Raw genomic sequence first — 6,319 nt, 5'->3', positions numbered from 1 at the left:
CTGGGAAGCATTTTTAAGCAATAAAAACTGCAAATGTGTGTAAAACTCCAACCAATGCTTTAGGATTGAAACCACTGCGTGTAACTAGTATAAAAGGCAGATTTCTACTCTAAAATGCAAGAGAAAATACTTGCAAAGCATCCTTTGTGAAGTTATGAGTGAAAAAAAACAAGTATTCATCAGGCGCTGGGAAGCATTTTTTAAGCAATAAAAACTGCAAATGTGTATAAAAGTCCACCAAAGCTTTGGGATTCAAACCACTGCCTGTAACTAGTATAAAGGTGAGAGTTATACTCTAAAATGCAAGCGAAATTACTTGGAAAGCATCCTTTGTGAAGTTATGAGTCAAAATAAAAAAGGTGTATTAGCAGGCGCTGGGAAGCATTTTTAAGCAATAAAAAATGCAAATGTGTCTAAAGTCCACCCAAAGCTTTGGGATTCAAACCACTGCCTGGAACTTGTATAAAGGGGAGAGTTATACTCTAAAATGCAAGAGAATTTTTGGGAAAGCATCCTTTGTGAAGTTATGAGTCAAATAAAAAAAGTGTAGAGCAGGCGCTGGGAAGCATTTTTAAGCAATAAAAACTGCAATGTGTATAAAAGTCACCAAAGCTTTGGGATTCAACCACTGCTGTAACTAGTATATAGATGAGAGTTATACTCTAAAATGCAAGATAATGTACTTGGAAAGCATCCTTTGTGAGTTATGAGTCAAAAATTTAAAAAAAGTGTACAGCAGGTGCTGGGAAGCATTTTTAAGCATAAAAACTGCAAATGTGTGTAAAACTCCAACCAAAGCTTTGGATTTAAACCACTGCCTGTAACTAGTATAAAAGGCAGATTTCTACTCTAAAATGCAAGCGAATATACTTGCAAAGCATCCTTTGTGAAGTTATGAGTGAAAATAAAACAAGTGTTCATTCAGGTGCTGGGAAGCATTTTTTAAGCGATAAAAACCGCAAATGTGTCTAAAGTCCACCCAAAGCTTTGGGATTCAAAGCACTGCCTGGAACTTGTATAAAGGGGAGAGTTTATACTCTAAAATGCAAGAGAAATTACTTGGAAAGCATCCTTTTGTGAAGTTATGAGTCAAATAAAAAAAGTGTAGAGCAGGCGCTGGGAAGCATTTTTAAGCAATAAAAACTGCAAATGTGTATAAAAGTCCACCCAAAGCTTTGGGATTCAAACCACTGCCTGTAACTAGTATAAGGGGAAAGTTATACTCTAAAATGCAAGAGAATTTACTTGGAAAGCACCTTTGTGAAGTTATGAGTCAAATAAAAAGAAGTGTACAGCAGGTGCTGGGAAGCATTTTTAAGCAATAAAAAACTGCAAATGTGTGTAAAACTCCAATCAAAGCTTTAGGATTGAAAGCATGCCTGTAACTAGTATAAAGGGAAGATTTCTACTCTAAAATGAAAGCGAATTTACTTGGAATGCAACCTTTGTGAAGTTATGAGTCAAAATAAAAAAGTGTACAGCAGGCACTGGGAAGCATTTTTAAGCAATAAAAACTGCAAATGTGTGTAAAACTCCAACCAAAGCTTTAGGATTGAAAACCACTGCCTGTAACTAGTATAAAAGGCAGATTTCTACTCTAAAATGCAAGAGAAAATACTTGCAAAGCATCCTTTGTGAAGTTATGAGTGAAATAAAAACAAGTGTTCATCAGGCGCTGGGAAGCATTTTTAAGCGATAAAAACCGCAAATGTGTCTAAAAGTCCACCAAAGCTTTGGGATTCAAAGCACTGCTGGAACTTGTATAAAGGGGAGAGTTATACTCTAAAATGCAAGAGAAATTACTTGGAAAGATCCTTTGTGAAGTTATGAGTCAAAATAAAAAAAGTGTAGAGCAGGCGCTGGGAAGCATTTTTAGCAATAAAAACTGCAAATGTGTATAAAAGTCCACCAAAGCTTTGGGATTCAACCACTGCCTGGAACTTGTATAAAGGGAGAGTTATACTCTAAAATGCAAGAGAATATACTGGAAAGCATCCTTTGTGAAGTTATGAGTGAAAATAGTTTACAGTAGAGCCCTGGGAAGCCTTTTTAAGCATAAAACTGCCAAATGTGTGTAAATCGAACCAAAGCTTAGGATTGAAAGCAATGCCTGTAATAGTATAAAAGGGCAGATTTTACTTTAAATGAAAGCGAATTTACTTGGAATGCAACTTTGTTAACTATGAGTCAAAATAAAAAAAAAGTGTACGCAGCATGGGAAGCATTTTTAAGCAATAAACTGCAAAGTGTGTAAAAATCCACCAAGCTTTGGGATTCAAACCATGCCTGGAACTTGTATAATGGGGAGAGTTATACTCTAAAATGCAAGAGAAAATACTTGCAAAGCACTCCGACAGACTTCGATTGTCCATCCATCCATCCATTCTCTACCGCTTATCCGGGTCGGGTCGCGGGGGCAGTAGCTTCAGCAGGGATGCCCAGACTACCCTCTCCCCAGCCACTTCATCCATTCGTCCATAAAAGTTATGAACAGAATCGGCGACAAAGGGCAGCCTTGGCGGAGTCCAACCCTCACCGGGATCGAGTCCGACTTACTGCCGGATATGCGGACCAAACTCTGACTCCGGTCGTACAGGGACCGAACAGCCCGTATCAGGGGGTTCGGTACCCCATACTCCCGAAGCACTCTCCACAGGACTCCCCGAGGGACACGGTCGAACGCCTTCTCCAAGTCCACAAAACACATGTAGACTGGTTGGGCGAACTCCCATGCACCCTCGAGGACCCTGCCGAGGGTGTAGAGCTGGTCCACTGTTCCACGGCCAGGACGAAAACCACACTGCTCCTCCTGAATCTGAGATTCGACTTCCCGACGGACCCTCCTCTCCATCACCCCTGAATAGACCTTCCCAGGGAGGCTGAGCAGTGTGATCCCCCTGTAGTTGGAACACACTCTCCGGTCCCCCTTCTTAAAAAGGGGGACCACCACCCCAGTCTGCCAATCCAGAGGCACTGTCCCCGATGTCCACGCGATGTTGCAGAGGCGTGTCAACCAGGACAGCCCCACAACATCCAGAGCCTTTAGGAACTCCGGGCGAATCTCATCCACCCCCGGGGCCCTGCCACCGAGGAGCTTTTTAACTACCTCGGTGACCTCAAACCCAGAGATAGGAGAGCCCGCCTCAGAGAACCCACACTCTGCTTCCCCATGGGAAGGCGTGTCGGTGGAATTGAGGAGGTCTTCGAAGTATTCTCCCCACCGACTCACAACGTCCCGAGTCGAGGTCAGCAGCGCCCCATCCCCACTATACACAGTGTTGGTGGTGCACTGCTTTCCTCTCCTGAGACGTCGGATGGTGGACCAGAATTTCCTCGAAGCCGTCCGGAAGTCTTTCTCCATGGCCTCACCGAACTCCTCCCATGCCCGGGTTTTTGCTTCAGCGACCACCAGAGCTGCATCCCGCTTGGCCAGCCGGTACCCATCAGCTGCCTCAGGAGTCCCACAGGCCAAAAAGGCACGATAGGACTCCTTCTTCAGCTTGACGGCATCCCTCACCGTTGGTGTCCACCAACGGGTTCGGGGATTGCCGCCACGACAGGCACCGACCACCTTACGCACCACAGCTCCGGTCGGCCGCCTCAGCAATGGAGGCGCGGAACATGTTCCACTCGGACTCGATGTCCCCCGCCTCCCCCGGAACATGAGCAAAGTTCTGTCGGAGGTGGGAGTTGAAACTCCTTCTGACAGGGGATTCTGCCAGACGTTCCCAGCAGACCCTCACAATACGTTTGGGCCTGCCACGTCGGACCGGCATCTTCCCCCACCATCGGAGCCAACTCACCACCAGGTGGTGATCAGTTGACAGCTCCGCCCCTCTCTTCACCCGAGTGTCCAAGACATGCGGCCGCAAGTCCGATGACACGACCACAAAGTCGATCATCGAACTGCGACCTAGGGTGTCCTGGTGCCAAGTGCACGTGTGGACACCCTTATGCTTGAACATGGTGTTAGTTATGGACAATCCGTGACGAGCACAGAAGTCCAATAACAGAACACCGCTTGGGTTCTGATCGGGGGGGCCGTTCCTCCCAATCGCGCCCTTCCAGGTCTCACTGTCATTGCCCACGTGAGCATTGAAGTCCCCCAACAGAACAATGGAGTCCCCAGCGGGAGCGCTCTCCAGCACCCCCTCCAAGGACTCCAAAAAGGGTGGGTACTCTGAACTGCTTTTTGGTGCATAGGCACAAACAACAGTCAGGACCCGTCCCCCCACCCGAAGGCAGAGGGAGGCTACCCTCTCGTCCACCGGGGTGAACCCCAACGTATAGGCGCCGAGCCGGGGGGCAATAAGTATACCCACACCTGATCGGCGCCTCTCACCATGGGCAACTCCAGAGTGGAAGAGAGTCCAACCCCTCTCGAGAGGACTGGTACCCGAGCCCCAGGTGTGTGTGGAGGCGAGTCCGACTATATCGAGTCGGAACTTCTCGACCTCACACACCAGCTCGGGCTCCTTCCCTGCCAGAGAGGTGACATTCCACGTCCCTAGAGCCAGCTTCTGTAGCCGGGGATCGGATCGCCAAGGTCCCCGCCTTCGGCCACCGCCCAGCTCACACTGCACCCGACCCCTATGGCCCCTCCCACAGGTGGTGAGCCCATGGGAAGGGGGACCCACGTTACCCTTTCGGGCTGTGCCCGGCCGGGCCCCATGGGTGCAGGCCCGGCCACCAGGCGCTCGCCTTCGAGCCCCACCACCAGGCCTGGCTCCAGTGGGGGGCCCCGGTGGCCCGCGTCCGGGCAAGGGAAAACGAAGTCCATTGTTTGTCGTCATCATTAGGGGTCTTTGAGCCGTGCTTTGTCTGGTCCCTCACCTAGGACCTGTTTGTCATGGGTGACCCTGCCAGGGGCATGAAGCCCCAGACAACTTAGCTCCTAGGATCACTGGGACACACAAACCCCTCCACCACGACAAGGTGACGGCTCAAGGAGGACTTCGATTGTGTTGTTTTTCATTGCATCATAGTTTTCTGATGTTTATATGCATGCCAGTGCCTCTGACTTACTGACTCAATACTCATCTGAAATGTAGGAATCCATGTCAAGAGCAGGACAATGAAGACAAAGTCTGTTTACAGAATATGGGCCACTCGTACTTAATGTCCCCTGCTTCCCCCGGGACATGGACAAAGTTTTGCCGGAGATGGGAGTTGAAGCTCCTTCTGACTGGGGACTCTGCCAGACATTACCAGCACACCCTAACAATACGTAATTCTTTTTCATGTCGAACTGACATCTGCCCCCAACATCGAAGCAAACACACCAACCAGTGGGAATCAGATTGCAGCTCCGCCCCTCTTTTCACCCCAGTGTCCAAGAAATGCGGCAGCATGTCCGATGACACGACCACAAAGTCGATCATCGAACTGCGACCTTAAGTTGTCCTGGTGTCAAGTGCTCATCTGGAAACCCTTATGTGTGAAGATGGTGGTCATTATTGACTGTCTGTGATGAGCACATTATTCCTATAAGTAAGCACGACTCGCGCTTAGATCGGGGAGGGGTGAGGAGGCTTTCGCCTTTATCACGCCCTTCCGAGTCACATTGTCACTCGCCATGTGAGCACTGAATTCCCCCTCAGCAGAGGCGCACTCACAAAAAGGAAGCGAATGGACACAATGTCTTTATACACTCGACACTGTCATGAGTGGGATTTGAACCCACACCTCCATAGAGACTGCAACCTTACTGCAGCGCCTTGGACCGCTCGGCCATCCTGACAGTAGTACGTTGTGTTGTTTCAAAGGAACAAAGGGTTCGGATCTTTATTCACCCCAGGCGGTCTGCTCATCCGGTGGGCGACCCGTTCGAGAGCATTGGAATGTCGTCAAAGTGCAAGAGCCCACATACCAAGCATTGGTGGTTCAGTGGTAGAATTCTCGCCTGCCACGCGGGAGGCCTGGGTCCGATTCCTGGCCAATGCAGCTTGAATGTTTTGTGTATATTCAGCTCTATTTGAGGTAAATGAGTACAAACTCCTTCTGCTTGCAAAACACACATTTTCCCCTCCCGGTTCTGGACGACCGAGGACAGGAACCAAGTGTTTGTTCACATCTTGTCAGAAGTGGGTGATATGTGTAGACTTTGCGAACTTAGTTCACCAACATGGCGCGCTGGGCCATCCTCACAAATATTCCTTGTGTTGCTTCGTGACAGTGTTGGGCAGAAAGAATGATAACACCCGAGTCGTACCAATTTTTGTTGGACAAGAAAGCCAAGGAGAGGAAACAGACAGATTTTGTCAGTCTAATCACACAAGAAGCAGAATGTCAACCCGCATACCCGAAGATATTGCAACCT

The 6,319-nt window shown here is 48.5% G+C and overlaps 2 non-coding genes across 2 annotated transcripts; one reads left to right on the top strand and one right to left on the bottom strand.

Moving 5' to 3' along the window:
- Positions 1 to 5,658: 5,658 nt before the first annotated feature.
- Positions 5,659 to 5,740, bottom strand: trnal-aag (transfer RNA leucine (anticodon AAG)). The gene has a single exon. It is a non-coding gene; the product is annotated as a tRNA-Leu (tRNA).
- A 132-nt stretch (positions 5,741 to 5,872) lies between these two features.
- Positions 5,873 to 5,943, top strand: trnag-gcc (transfer RNA glycine (anticodon GCC)). Its single transcript has one exon. It is a non-coding gene; the product is annotated as a tRNA-Gly (tRNA).
- The last annotated feature ends 376 nt before the right edge of the window (positions 5,944 to 6,319 follow it).

This window comes from Phyllopteryx taeniolatus, unplaced genomic scaffold (assembly GCF_024500385.1).
Source record: "Phyllopteryx taeniolatus isolate TA_2022b unplaced genomic scaffold, UOR_Ptae_1.2 contig_146, whole genome shotgun sequence".
Classification (NCBI taxonomy): domain Eukaryota; kingdom Metazoa; phylum Chordata; class Actinopteri; order Syngnathiformes; family Syngnathidae; genus Phyllopteryx; species Phyllopteryx taeniolatus.
Note: the sequence above shows the minus strand (reverse complement) of the source record. Positions and strands in the feature narration are given on the sequence as shown.